The sequence below is a fragment of the Tursiops truncatus genome, chromosome 19 (assembly GCF_011762595.2).
Source record: "Tursiops truncatus isolate mTurTru1 chromosome 19, mTurTru1.mat.Y, whole genome shotgun sequence".
NCBI classification, from domain to species: Eukaryota; Metazoa; Chordata; class Mammalia; order Artiodactyla; family Delphinidae; genus Tursiops; species Tursiops truncatus.
This window is the reverse complement of record NC_047052.1, coordinates 16,372,665-16,387,802: the sequence shown is the minus strand read 5'-3', so window position 1 is coordinate 16,387,802 and position 15,138 is coordinate 16,372,665.

The window sequence follows — 15,138 nt, the reverse complement described above, 5'->3', positions numbered from 1 at the left end:
CAGTGTTCCAAGTCTGGTCTCACTGCTGACACACAGACACAGACTCTCAGCCATGGTTTGGGATGCCCCTGTGTGTATGGCTGAAAGTTTTACTAGCTCCGAGAATTGCTGAACTGCGGTGCCTGCCTAGCCTCCTGATGTCTCTTTACCACTAGCTCACCATTTGGTTGTTTTCTCTATTATTGCCATCCAGGAATCCCCTTCAAGTTAAATTCCATCTTTAAGTTTATTCATCCCCAGATAGATCATCTGCATTTTTTCAACCAGTGCTTCATTGTATTACTTTTGACATGTATTACCAAGAACCGTGTATAGCTTGGTATTGTGTGCCAGTCTTCAACTGCTGTTAGGAACACCTCCCAATTTAGTGTCATCTGCAAATGTGATTATCATGATAATGGTAACACAATCTTCCCCTCTCTTCCTTGATTCTTAATAAAGTTGGTAGGGGAAAGCTGTGTATCTTTGCAGAGCATACACTCAGGACTTTCTCTTCACAGCTCTGTCAGTGTCCACTACTTGCTGGGGTAGGTTCGGGGGCTGTTTTTACTTCCCGTGACAGTGCTGAAGGACCTACCCAGACTTCTCTTTATAAAAGGGCTGGCTGTTCAAATGCAGCTTACCAAACTCAAGGGAAGCTGTCAGCCTTGGTTTCTCTCTCCCCTCTGGGTTCCATCTCAGAGGTAAGACACATCCCTTGATCCCCAAAGGAGATAGTAGATTGTTAATTGTTGAATGGATGAATGAATGGATGGATGAATGAATAGGTGGATGAACGAATGAAGGAATGAGGCTCTCAGACACTAGGCTGCTTGCTGCCCTGAGTTTAGTAGACGCAGCTTGGGAAGCCAAGGAGATGGTTACTTCTCAATGGTTTGATGTAAGTCGCAGTGCTTCTTGGTCAATCTCAGTCTATTTCTGTGTCAGACTGCCCTTCCCAAGTAGGGAACTTCTGCCATCTTCAACACCAAGCCTTGCATTTCTGCTTTTAACTCAGCCCTTGTATTTACTCACTGCATGAAAAGGCAAATATAACATCTTGTAATGCATTCCAGTGCACGTGGCATTGGTGCCCTGCCTTACGATCCTTATCTCTTCCCTGGAACTCTCCCACACAATCACACATAATATAGCATTAGGGAGGGTTGCCTCATGCATTTCAACTGCATTAGTAATATTTTTATTTCTCACTGGTTGGTCTTTGTTGTGTTACCCTGTATATTTCGGAGTGTTTTAGATATTTCATAAAAACTTAAAAAAAATAAAAATAAGAGACATGGACCTTGCCTTCAGAAGACTTCCTACTTATTAGGGAAGACTTGTCCAGTAAAGAGCTATAACAAATTATGAGAAAGCACTACAGATGGGATATGTCTGCAGTATTGTGGCTCCAGTGATAGGTGAACAACTTCGACCTAGTTGAGGGTGGTAGTGGTATTATCAGTGGTGGTAGGAAGGGAGTGATATAAACAGAAAAACCTCAGAAATTATCCTTAGGACAAGTCTTGAAGGATCAGTAGAGTTCACCAGGCAGACAAAGCAGTAATGCTATTTAAGGCAAAGGGCATGGACAGGTAAAAACACAAAATACATTTGGGAAGCAGTAAGTGATCCATTATGGACAGAATGAATGTGTTTGGGAGGCTGGGAGATTTAGGCTTACAATTAGTTTGGGAGAGATTATGTATGTTATTCATGCCAGGAAAAGACATATGGATTTATTGTGTAGGTCCAAGGGCTTTTAAATAGGGAAGTGATATGATCAGATTTGCCTTTCAGAAAGACTAACTAGGCAGCAAATTGAACATGGGGTAAGCCTGGAGGCAGGAGTAACTGCTCCTGAAGGAAGTGTAGGTAGAGATGTTGGGAAGAGGAACAGCATGCAAAGCAGAGGGAACAGCATGAGCATCAGTATATAGGAGAATAACATGAATTTATATGAAAGAAGTAGAGTATAAGCATTTTTCACAAAGTTCTTATGTACAATCAAATTGAAACCTACTGATACAGCCTATAAATTCACAGCAACTCTACAAGGAAACTTACACATTTTCCATTATAGTAAAAGAATTGATAACATATTATTTATTTGTGAAACTTCTTTATTTTGTCATATTTGCCATTGGTTTAAAGCCACAGGATGTTATCACCCATCATTAAAACATTTAAAATAGGGAACTATAGCAATAACAGTTAAAAATATTCAGAAATACTTGTTGAATGGCAATGAATGAAAGAGGCTGGAAATGCATCTTGAATGCCAGACCAGGAAATCTAAACTTTATTTATATGATACTGAGGAACTATTTCAGGTTTTTTAGAAGGCATGACATGCATAAAGTGTAACTTTAGGAATATTTAATTTAAGCTTTTGGTAGATTGAAGCAGGGAGACCTGTTTTGTGCTGGTATGGCATGTGGTTTCTGTATTTTGGACTTTTGACTTATATAGCAAAGTTGTCACTATCTCTCTCTTACAAATGTTATTATTCTTTTGCCCAGTATCACACATCTTCATTTCTTTCCATTTCATGTCATGAAAATTCTCTGTGAAATTTCAAAATATTAAATTCTGAATTTTGCCAAGAAAATTCTGAAACAGAGATTCAAAGTGGTTCCTACAATCTAGTTGGTAGAATATTATACCCAACTTCATTTCCTCTTATTGCATGTATTTGTAAACAAAAGATAGGAATTTCCCTGGGAGAGATTTGACAAATTCCGTTTAGCTGTATAACAAAGTAGACAGTTTATTTGCTAGGGAATAGAGCTTGAATTCCAGAAGCTTCTCTGAAAAATCAACAACGACTACCAGTTTTGCAGCTTAAGCAACTGAATGGTATTGATGTCATTTAATAAGATGAGAAAACTACTTGTGGAGAAATACTGTAGGATATGTGTTTGTGTGTGTGTGTGTGTGTGTACATACCTACATATATCTATATCTGTACCTTTATTTATCTGGGGGTGCTGACCTGGTAGATGAAGTTGGGAGTAATCAACATAGTTTTTTTGCTATTATTGTAAAATCCATAGGACTTGTTAGATCGCCTCATGTATTAGTCAAGGTATGCTAAGCTCTGCTGCAAAAACAAACAAGCCTTGGAAATCTTAGTGACTCAACATAGTAAGGTTTTTGTTTTGTTTTGTTTTGTTTTTTGCTTACTCAGAGTCAGATAAAAATGTCTTGGGCTGGTGGCTCTCCTGTAATCAAGGATCTCAGGAATTTGAGCTTCTTCCACTGTGGGACTGCCAGCAGCAGTGCCAGGATCTACCCACATATACTCATTTGCTTTCTGTTTGTCCCTCTATTTTTGTGACTTTGAAAAGATTGATAAAAATATTTTAAATTCAATTTTAGAATTCACTGAAAGTTAATCTGAAACACAGCCCTTGTTTTGAAAAGTATGTACTTTGGCAGTTAAAAAAACCTCATCTTTTAATAGTAGGTAAGTTTAGGCTCTGGTTAATTAGATATATGAGAGATTTTGGTCTGTTTTGTTTTTACAAAAATGATCATTTCAGAGCATTTGTTATCTTGCCTGTGGAATGATTCAGAGTGCTGGATAATTTGCTTAATTTCAATATGGTGTACCACTATCTAGATGGCTGCCTCTCCATTGCCTTAATATTTTAAGAAAATTGACCCCCAGTACAGGAAATAGTCTCATCAGTGAAACCCCACTTAACATAGGATGTAAGTCTCAGGGGGCTAGAAATAAGCCATGTGCTTTCTGGAAAGACTTTTCTAATCCACTGGCCCTAAAAGATAACTCTGTATTTAGTATTCTGTCAGGAGACTACCCAGGTGCCATACTTATATATCATATCTGAGAATGGTTTAAAACTAAGTGCTATCAAGCCTGCTTTTGTTCTGTATATAAGAAAGAGATTTATAACAAAAATCATAAATAAGAGACAAAGGAAGTCTGAAGTTTCTTTTTTTTCTGCCTGCCTTTCCCTGTTCAGTGATAGAACAATTTACAAATCTGACAAATCCTCCCGTAGATAATGGTAAGAGTAACAGAGTGTTCAGCTGAGTAACTCTGGGCCACTAAAGTTTATTAGACTGTAGAGCAACAGCAGCGGGATTGACGCAGTAATCAAATGACATGCTTGATTTGGATTCTCACAGTCTCTCTCTTCTCACCTCAGCCCTCATTTCCCTTCCCCCCGCCTCCCTTCCTCCTGCCCTACCTAAGGAAAACTAAATAGAGGGAATTTGAAATTGAATAGGTTGGCAGGGGTAGACTCCCAATTTCCACAAGCAACATTCACTCAGAAAGTATGAGAAGTCTGTGCCAAAAGGTTAAATGAAAATAAGGAACATGGTCATAAACACGTCCCGACTAAATTTTTGGTTTGGATCTGAGTAACCTAAGAGGCAAGAGAAGCCTTTTCCAACTGCCCCACTCTTAGGCCAGCACTAAATTGTTGGGACACCAGAGACATCATCAAAGTACATCAGTAACTTGAGTAAAACCAATGTTGTTGGGTCAGAGTTGGCAAGAAGACAGAAACTTAGGCATTGGGAAGAAACTCTACTGTGCTTTGAAAACTCTGGACTCCATGGGGTACGTTCATTGTAAAAACTTTTAAGAAGTCACTTCAAAATGGCAAGATTTCCAAGAGGGTGTACATTTGCTTGGTTTGGACCACACTATTTTGTGAAGTTGAGTTGTAATGCCTTCAGGGGAGATTTTCATAGTCTAGTCCATCACAGGGCTTCCCTTCTTCCTATTATCTTCTGCCTCTTCTACACGTATGTACCTTAACTCCTAGCCTGGGATGGCCTTTGTGTTTGAAACATAAATCCATCCACTGCTTCTAGTTGGACCATGGAGTGACTCCTGATTGAAAAGAAGTGGGAATCTTAAACTAGCCTCCTCATTCTCTGCTCGTAAGAGGATGGAATTTGTTGGAGATTGATAAATGTCACTATTGTTGAGGAGATATTGAAGAAGTTAACATATTACAAGACAACCACCAGGACTGACACCCAGCTCAGGAGACCTTCAGCTTTTTCAAGACAGTGAAAGAAAAAGGTCTCTCAAATCTCAAGAAACACACTTTATAACCAGAATAGTCTGTGATGAATGGGGTAATAATATTCCACCCTGCCTATAAAGAAAAGTGGTATGGATATTATTGCTTTTTTGGACACTGGAGCAACTATATCACTCATTTCTGAGAGGTTGTCAAAAAAATTGAAGGGTTTAAATATATGACCTTTTACAGGAATTACTTCAACAATAGCTTATTCTACTGAGTCCACTGAAGTTGCAGTTGCGACAGTGAATTTCCTGCTGCGAGATGCAGATTGTGGGCTAATTGCAAGATTTAATCCAGTCTGTTTAGGGCAGTCCTCGAAAAACTGGGTTTCTGCAACACTATTTTATGAGTCAATATCAAATATTCTGTCACAAATAACAGAAGGAAATTTAAGAAAAGAAATAGTAATATTCAGAATGCAAGAACTATCAGAAATATAGACTGATCTTGAAGCAGATGGGTTTTGCTTTGTGAATCAAGGTGGTAATGAGACAAGGGAGCCATCCAGATTGATGCAGAACACCAAAACCTCCAAAAAACAGGGCCAGTATAGATGCCAACCAACTATGTGTAGTAAAACAAAATGAGGAAAATGAATGTACATTCGTTCTTTGGTTAGTCACTCTCATAGGAGACACCACACTATTATACCTGTCTAGACCATGCACATGATCTAGCCTAAAAGAGAGCACTTCAGAAATGCCACGGTGAGGTAGGCGAGAATGTTTACTGAAATAGATAATTGAAAGCGCCACTTTTAGCCTGTCTGTTTTGCCAGCTGAATAATTGTGTCTGAAGCCCTGAGTAATCTCCATCTATATGAGTTGTTCAGATTAAATGGTGTCACCTGTAGTCATTGACAGCTCCCCAGATCTTCTCTGTCAAGCGCCACATGTGCATACCCGAGATGTATCCAAAGGCTACTGGCAAACATCTTTAGATAATGAGTGCAAATTAATAACTCGTTTTGTACGTCATAAGAGATCATGCCATTTTAATGTTATGCCCTTTGGGTGAACACATGGGACAAAGATCTTTTAGATACTAATGAATAGTGTCTTACAAGGATTCATTTGCCTAACTTTTTGCTGAGCTGACATCACATGCAACATGGCTTGATTTGCTGGGTCTGTGGTGGAGCTGGCTCTGTAGAACTAAGAAAAAACTGAGTTTTCACTTTGAGCTTTAAGAGGGATGTCATTCTGGATTCTCAATGAAGCAGCTTCTCATAAGGTTACCATGTATGGTTGTGCATGCTATACCTCATTCATGTACAGCATAGTGTGCATGAATGGTGCCCCCTGGAGTTGTGTGCACACAGTTAGTGCAGCTGTTTGCAGTGGAGCTGATAGCTTCTCATGACTGCCGATCATTTCAGTCCAGGTGACAGTGTGTAATAGTAATGGTGAGTGTAATACTCCATTGTATTAACAAGACTTTGGTTGTACTCAAGGATTTATAGTCATTCTGGTTAGGAATACAGTGGCTCCTGTGTTTATCATATATGGGAGTTACATGTGCATGTGTGTTTTCTAATAAAAATTCAATAAAACTTTTTAGCTATCGGATTTCCATATATTAAAAGTATAGATAATTGCCAGTATTGGCTAGGGAACAGGGAAATAAATATTCTCTTAAATTCTTATTTGGTAACATAAATCAGTAGAGCTTTTTGATTTTTAGGGAAATTTGGAAATACTGTTACATAAAAAATGCATGTATCTAACAGAAATGCTTTCACAAGGGTACTATATATATATATATATAAGTATAGTCTATTGTAGGTTGTAATAACAAAGATGGACATTCAGACAGACATATTGCAAAGTAGGAATTTGATTATGTCAATGGCAGACTGTGTCTTTGCAATGGACTGCTATGAAATGATCAAAGAGTGAAGCAGACTGACTGACTGCATGTACAGTACACACCATTTGCAAGCATATGTGGCAGCCAGGTCTGTTTATAAGAACTGACCTAAAAGAGACCAAAGATATATCATTTAGTGGAAAAAAGAAAGTTGTAGTACAGTATTTAGAGCATGATCTCATTTATATAAGAATTAAGTAAGTAAAAATCACACACACACACACACACACACACACACACACACACACAAAAACCATTCTGTGTATATAGACACTGAATTGTTACCTGTGATTTCCTCTGGAAGATGAGACTCTGCAGAGACTGCAGGACTCTCATTTGCTATGACATATGTTTCTTTATTAAAAAATTGATGACAAAAAGTAAGAAAAAAATTCTTATTTGTAATTTAAAAAATGAGCCTGCCAGCTTCCTGATTGGGAGTGCACTTAGGGGTTTTGCTTTGTCACTTTTATGATCATGATTCTCATGATAATAAGCATCCACTAGACAAGGAGAGATGGGGTACCGGGGTCTGCTCAGAGCTCATTCCTGGCTCTATAGGAAGAATCTTGACTCTGCCCCATTAATGGTGACCACAGTGGTGACTTGCTTGACATGGTAAGCCTTGTTCTAAATGTTGACAAGGAGCTGCTGTATATATTCCCTAGGACTGACATTTCAGATAGTCACAAACCAGATTGACCCTATTCACTCCCACCCCTCCAAAAAGTCCTTGTGATTTTTGTGTGTCACTGAAGGATCAAAATGACACAATGTGGAATATTTTTTCCTTGGTCTCATGGAAGTCCTGAGCTCAACCAGTTGTCGAGTGCTGGTGGTGGAAATGTTCTTAGCCTTTTTGGGTGGTAGACACATGAGAATCTGATGGAAGCCATGGAAACAATAATCATACCCTGAGTATACCCTCTTGAAACATTGTTTTGTACATAATTCAGGGGCTATTCTGTGCTTTTAGAGACATTCCATTAAGACACTATTTTTATTGGTGTTTAAAATTAGTGAACTGGAGAAAGTATGTTGGCAAGGAATATGTTTGTGTTCCATATGCATATTTAACAGTGGCTTGTAACCTCAGTAGGAAGAAGGCCCTAGGAAGGCTGCTTTCTTCTTCAAAGATTTAAATAATGAATTGGTGCTCTAGGTTGATGCTTTGGAAATTTGAGTGGGTTATGGATTGACCATCATGGTATTGGTGATGCATACTTGCTGAATGGGGACCCACTTAATCTCAGCATCAAGAATTGCTTGTCTTCTCCTGCTCTGTTTTAATTTTGTGGACATTGGGGACTTCATACGTGATTAAATTTTCCCTTTTTGGCATTGTTGCCAGAAAGTCTTAGAAGCAAATTGGTGGTCTGTTCAGAACAAGTGTATAAGACTCAGTGCCATTTTGCATTCATCCATTTCTGGGTCTATTATACCCCTTGTATTTTTCTTTCTTTCCCCTCCTTCCCAATTTCTCACTTAGGTTGCCTTGTGTTATTTTCTGTAATTGTGAAGCAGGTATGAGTCTCTCTTAAGAATAAAGAAGGATGTAAATAAATACAGAGATAAGTAAATAAATGCAATAGTCCTGGAAACAATGGCGTTTTGTCTCCTGTTTGATGAAGCTCAGGGGTCAAGTTTCCCTGGTGCTCACCGGTGCATCTAGGGCTATGGTAAGAAACAAAACAGCCCACTGCGCAAAGCTGCTCGGAGTTGACTCTGATGCAGTTGAGTGCATCTGAACATAGCATGTAAACACGCACATAGCATGGAAGGAGGAGGCTGTGGAGACCCTATCTATCTATGAGAGAAGTTTTTGACTTACTTCTGAGGCATGGAGGAAGAGGGGCTTCCGAAGGCACATGGACTTCCAGGATTCAGAAACTCAAGAGAACTCAAGTCTCAGTGTTTCCCTAATGGCCACTTTGATATGAATAACAACCCCATTTGACTTGTGAAGTGGATATTTTTATAAAGCTGGTATTTCTTCATGTGATGACTTCTTAACCTGATAAGGAGGTGGCCCATATTTGCCTTTTCACACCCTACCTATAAGAACATTTTACAAACTAGTACAATGGAAACACCTTTTAAGTTCTTACTTAAAAAAAATTTGTTCAGAGTCCTAACCACATAGATACTATGGCCATCTCATAATCAGTCATGTACACCAGGAGGTAATTTCAGGGGTCCTTCCAGGGAAGGCTTCTTTTTTCCCAGTGGTTTGACTTCTTGGCCCCTTTGTATTCCTTAATGAGGGACACAGTTGAAGGCCAAGGCTGCTTTTTTAGTGATTGATTGTGGGCTGAGATTCTGGGGTGTGGTGATTCTTTGACCATCAAATACCATCTCACTGCACCTCAGCCTGGAGAACACCAACAGAAATACTATGTAATGTCTAAAGTAAACTTTAAAGTATTTTGCGTTCATATGTAGTTTGCTTTTTTTGAAGGCATTGAAAGCACAGTAAAACGATTACCATGTTGTTATGAATAGCATCTTGCTGAAGGAGGTGAATGGCACTTTTTTCGTGTGATTTGTGAAGTTAAGGGCCAAAGAAAGACACAGAACAATTAACCAGCAATGGATCTGGGCTAGAATAAAACTCCCCTATCTGTCACTCATAGCTCTGAGCAACAGCCCCTACTCTAGCGTCAGAAGTCCAGTTTAAGGGCCATTTATTTTAATGGGGAGAATATCAACCTTTAGAGACCAGAGTTCCCCAGCCTGCTGAGTGAATGAATATTCAGTCACTTCAGTGTGTGTTTGATGGTAGTTAGCAACACAAAGCAAGCCCAGGGCCCAAAGAATGTGTAGAGGAATGTTAATTCTAAGAGCGACCATAACTTGATTTTCTTGATTTCCTTGAGTTTAAAGTCTCAGCCACAATATTACATTACCAAGTTATTTGCATTTGAAATATAATACCTGGGGGAGGGGTGACATTTAATTAAATTACAGGCTGCAAGGAACCGGGCTGGTACTACGCTGCGTGGAAGGTGTCGGCTGTACCTTCTGAGCTTTTCCTGAAAGGGAATGGACTAGGAGGAGGAAACGCTGATGCTCCCCAAGAAGTGTAACACGGCTGAGCACGCGCAGTTGGCTGGTTTGGACTTAAAAATGCAGAGTGGAAAGTGCACATGTGAGAGTTCATGGAATGTGGAGAAGAGCACATACCTGCAGGCTCCAGTCTCCATATTTTCTAAATTTCCTAAAGGAAGAGAGAGAGTGAGAATCCCTGGCCTTATAGCCACAGCCCAGCCTGGGTCAGCATCTTCCTCGGTGAGAAAGGTAACTGGTTCTTTTGTCTTCAGAGTCAACACAGCTCAAGATAACTGGGGGACTGTGGTACCCTTGCTCCCACCCTCTTAAGAATCCATGGTAATGATGAGGAAAGGCCATCAAGGGCCCCACTAATCAGAGGTCCTTCCTTCTATGCCCTTAAGCCCCCATTCGCTGACTAGGTGTGTGTGTGGGGGAGCAACAAAGGTGTGTGCACAGAACTCTGGCCATCTTATCTCCTACAGCATCAGTTCTCAACTGGGGGAGATACTTTTCCCTCCCCGGGGACATTTTGCAATGCCTAGGAGCATTTGTGGTTATTATGACTGGGGAGGTGCTATTGGCATCTACTGGATAGAGGCCCTGGCTAAATGTGCTGCTAAATAACCTGTAATGCATGGGACAGCCCCTTACAACACAGAATCGTTTAGCTGGAAGAGTCAGCTGTGCTGAAGTTGAGAAACCCTATTCTAACAGAAGATGAGATTATGAAAGAGTGGATTCTAGCTACTGAGTTGTCTGTCAAGATAGAAAATAATCTCTAAAATGCCCTGACCCAGTGTGTCATTCAGGGTCCAACTAGGAAAGTGAGTACCACTTTGGTATTTAAAAGAAGCGATTTTTTTAATGAAGGATAGTTGATTTACAATGCTGTGTTCATTTTTGCTGTACAGCAAGGTGATTCAGTTCTACATATATATACACACATTCTTTTTTAATATTATTTCCATTATGGTTTATCACAGGATACCGAATATAGATCCCTGTGCTATACAGTAGGACCTTGTTGTTTATCCCGTCTATATATAATAGTTTGCATCTGCTAATCCCAAACTCCTAATCCTTCCCTCCCCCACCGGCCTTCCCCCTTGGCAACCACCAGTCTGTTCTTTAAGTCTGTGCATCTGTTTTGTAGGTATGTTCGTTTGTGTCATTTTAGATTCCACATATAAGTGATATACGGTATTCGTCTTTCTCTTTCTGACTTACTTCACTTGGTATGATAATCTCTAGTTTCATCCATGTTGCTGCAAATGGCATTATTTCATTCTTTTTTATGGCTGAGTAATATTCCATTATATACCACGTCTTCTTTATCCATTCATCTGTCAATGGACATTTAGGTTTTTTCCATGTCTTGGCTATAGTGAATAGTGCTGCTATGAGCATTGGGGTGCGTGTGTCTTTTTGAATTAGAGTTTTGTCTGGATATATGCCCAGGAGTGGGATTGCTGGATCATATGGCAACTCTATTTTTAGTTTTTTGAGGAACCTCCATGCTGTTTTCGATAGTGGTTGCACCAACTTACATTCCCACCAACAGTGTAGGAGGATTCCAAAAGGAAGCAAATTTGATTCAGAGATTCAGTTGCGCAGGTGCTAGAGAGGCTGAGAAAACAGTGAGTCAAGGTAAAGATTAGCAACACCAGGAAGTCGCTCCCATTTCTTGGTCAAGGGACAGGGAGATGTGCTGTTTGGGGATTATGGTAGTTAGAACCACAACAGGCCTGTCTGGTGGGAGCTAGAGCCAGAGAGATGAGGAAGCTTCTGGAGGTACAACCTGAGGAAGAGAGGGAGAAATACTCTGATTTTTCTTTCCTTCCATCATGCAATCTCCCACTAGTGCCTCCTATCAGCTGAGCCCCAGCAGGAAGCCAGCTGTCCTGGGAGCCTGGGAAACACAGATGCAGGGAAGAGGGGTGAATGACTTTGAGTGCAAACAGGTCCAAACGGGTCCATACAGCAGTAAAGAGCCTGGTGAACTTTCCAGAATGCCAGAACCAACCATGGCATATTTGAGCAAACATCCCAAGGGTTTTGCATTACAGCTGGTGCTGTTCACCACGAAACATCATCTTTCCTTCTGCCTTGGAACTTGAGGCTTAAAATAATTTTAAGATGCCCTTAAGAGAGAGAGAGAGAGAGAAAACACCTACTTGTTTCTTTTTCATTCAGCAAACTTCATGTGTTGAATGGCCTCATGACATGATGGAGAGTTTTGTGTCTCTGTGCAGACAGCAGAGTTCATTGGAAATCCACGTCAATGTGCAGAGCACACACTGTTAATTTTAGTGGATCTGTGGCAAACTCAATCCTTCACTGTCAGGCTTCAGCTCATTTTGGCGGCAGTGATCTTGCTTCTTGTTTCACTCAGGTGTATCCTCTCCATGGGTCCTGCCTCTCTGGAATCAGGCTGAAAGGAGGTTGTTGGGGAGCTAGGGAACCTGCTGTGATGAATTTTATTTTTCCTTACAGTGTGATTTTAAAAAACTAGCCAGAGTAAAGGAAATTAATTTGTTTTCTATTTGAATTGCCCAACAGGTCCCCAAACTTGTGGGGATAAAAGCGATACATTTTTAAGTGTCTCCTTTAAGAGAGTTCTATAGATGCTTAATTATTTTTGCCCCACTTTTGATTATCTGCACTAATGGAGATGTGGAGGGCACAAATCAATAAAAATCCCTTGATAATCCAAAAAACTCAATGTTGTCATTAGTTTTGACCTCCTCCCCCACCAAACCTTTTATCAGAGCTACTAAAAAGTGCCTCTGCACCTCTTGGGTTCTCAGTATATTCAACTTGTTGACAGGTTGACCGATAAAATTGTCTGATTTGCGTGTTATCTCTTTTTCTCTGCTCCTGCCCCCTCTTTGGGGGAGGTGCTAACGAGCAGCACAAGAACAAAACCACAGGAAAAAGAGACCTTAGAAAAGCCAGGGGAACACACAAAATGATGAAATAGCTCCCGTATCCGTGAAACTTTACTATATAATGTCAGCTTTGTGGGATTTTTTTTCTCTTTTCCTAAAGTAAATTGAAATAACTCAAATGGGCTAAATATATGCGGCCTGCATGGACCCTTTGAAGTTTTGAATAGCTTTTGTATGGTATTCGTTTTCTGGGGAAAGATTTTTAATTATTAATCTTTTTATAAATTGCCTTGATGTTACTCCTCATGCTGGTAAAATGCCCAGACATTTTCTTAAACAACTTTAAGGCAACTGAGAATTGGGATGTTTGTCTTAATCCCCTTTGGGATGACTATAAAGAAGAAAGAACTTGAGGACCAGGTTAAATTGTTTTCCTTGTTTGGTTTTGTATTTGCCATACAAATTTATCCATTATCCAAAATGGACTCATGGATACCACAGAAAAAAAAACCCAGAACACAGCTGGCTGCATTGCCATCTTCGGGCTCCTGCCCACCCTTCTCTTTATCCCCCATGGTGTAGGGATCCGGCAGAGCTGACAATGAATAAAGCGTACATTGCCACAAATACCAGATCTCTTAAAACTCCTAACTTACATTATTCTTTAAGATCTGCAGTAACACCACTGTTTGGGTCTAGTACCTACTCAAGATGACCACATGTCTTCCAGTTTTGCCAGGATACACCACTAAATGAATGGAGTGCCTGATAAAATGTGCAAAGGTGAAATGCAGTGACATGTTCTCATAAGGAGGAATTAATTGGTATCTGATTAGATCCCTGCAAGGGAGCCAGCGACCCCTCCCTTTGGGCTTTATTCTCCGTGGAGGAATGAACTTTCCTCTTTTTGAAGGAAAAAAGCAGTGCATTTTCTGGTTTTCCTTTCTGTGTTTCCTTCAGCCATTTTTTTTTTTTCCTTCGGTACGCGGGCCTCTCACTGTTGTGGCCTCTACCGTTGCGGAGCACAGGCTCCGGACGCGCAGGCTCAGCGGCCATGGCTCACGGGCCCAGCCACTCCGCGGCATGTGGCATCTTCCCGGACCGGGGCACAAACCCGTGTCCCCTGCATCGGCAGGCGGACTCTCAACCACTGCGCCACCAGGGAAGCCCCCCTTCAGTCATTTTTATTTCAATTTGCCAGATATCATTTGAAAGCAATTTCATAAACATTGAAGTGGCTATGAAGTTCAGTGTTTGTATCTGGCAGGTGGCTTATAAAATTTAAGGAACTACCTGGTTTTGAAGAATTGGGATGATGTGTCAAGGTTCAATCAGAGTAGCAAACCATCTTGAGTGATTAGAACGAGGGATTTATTATGGGGTTTAGACCTTACACAATTGTGGGGGCTGATGGATTGGTCCTTGTAGACTCTTGCCTCAGCATCCAGTGTTGGAACTGAAGTTGCCATTGGTCAGTCTGACCACCAGTTGGAAAAAACAAAAAAGCTTGAAATGGACAGGAATGAGAATGAACTAGAAACTCATGAGAATAACTGAATCCATGAGCAGAAACTGGTCAGAGACAGATAGGGATTCCACTTCCAATCTCAAAGAGACTGGATGTCTGGAGAGAGAAGATGGTACCCTTCACCGAGGAACTGTGCATGCACTTGGTCAAGGAGTGAGAAGTTGAAGGAGCAGATCCGGCAGGAACTGGAGGAACTGTGGGTCCAAGAGCTGCTACACATCACCTGGGTGAGCTAGTGTATGAGCTGTCATTTTGCCTGGTACCCAACCAGATGCACCAATGTTTAGAGCATTAAGAAAAAGAAAATGCTGGGCTTCTGCCTTCCAAATATTGCACAAAATGTCATTTGTGGGTGATGCTAACTCGAAACTGCAAGGAAGGGGATGCTGGAAAGCAACCATAGTTCTTGCTTAGTTAAGGTGACACAGCACAAAGTCACTCAATGACATAACTCAAAAGGGAACGTCTCTGGGCACACAGAAATGTAATGGAGACCTCACACTCTGGAGAAGGCACCTTTCCAGGAACCTTATCTATTGGTAAATAGCAAAGTGTCACTGTTCAACTTTCAAAGTAGCATTTTTTTGTTTGAAACTTGTTACATTTAATTTACTAATCCTTATAAGCCATGATACTTATACATGGAAAATTACTCTCTCTACAAATGCTGAAGTTTCTGATAATCTCAGAGAAAAATTTTACTAACTGGAATATAGCTTCAGGTTTTTTTGTCACACTGAAGTGCGTATAT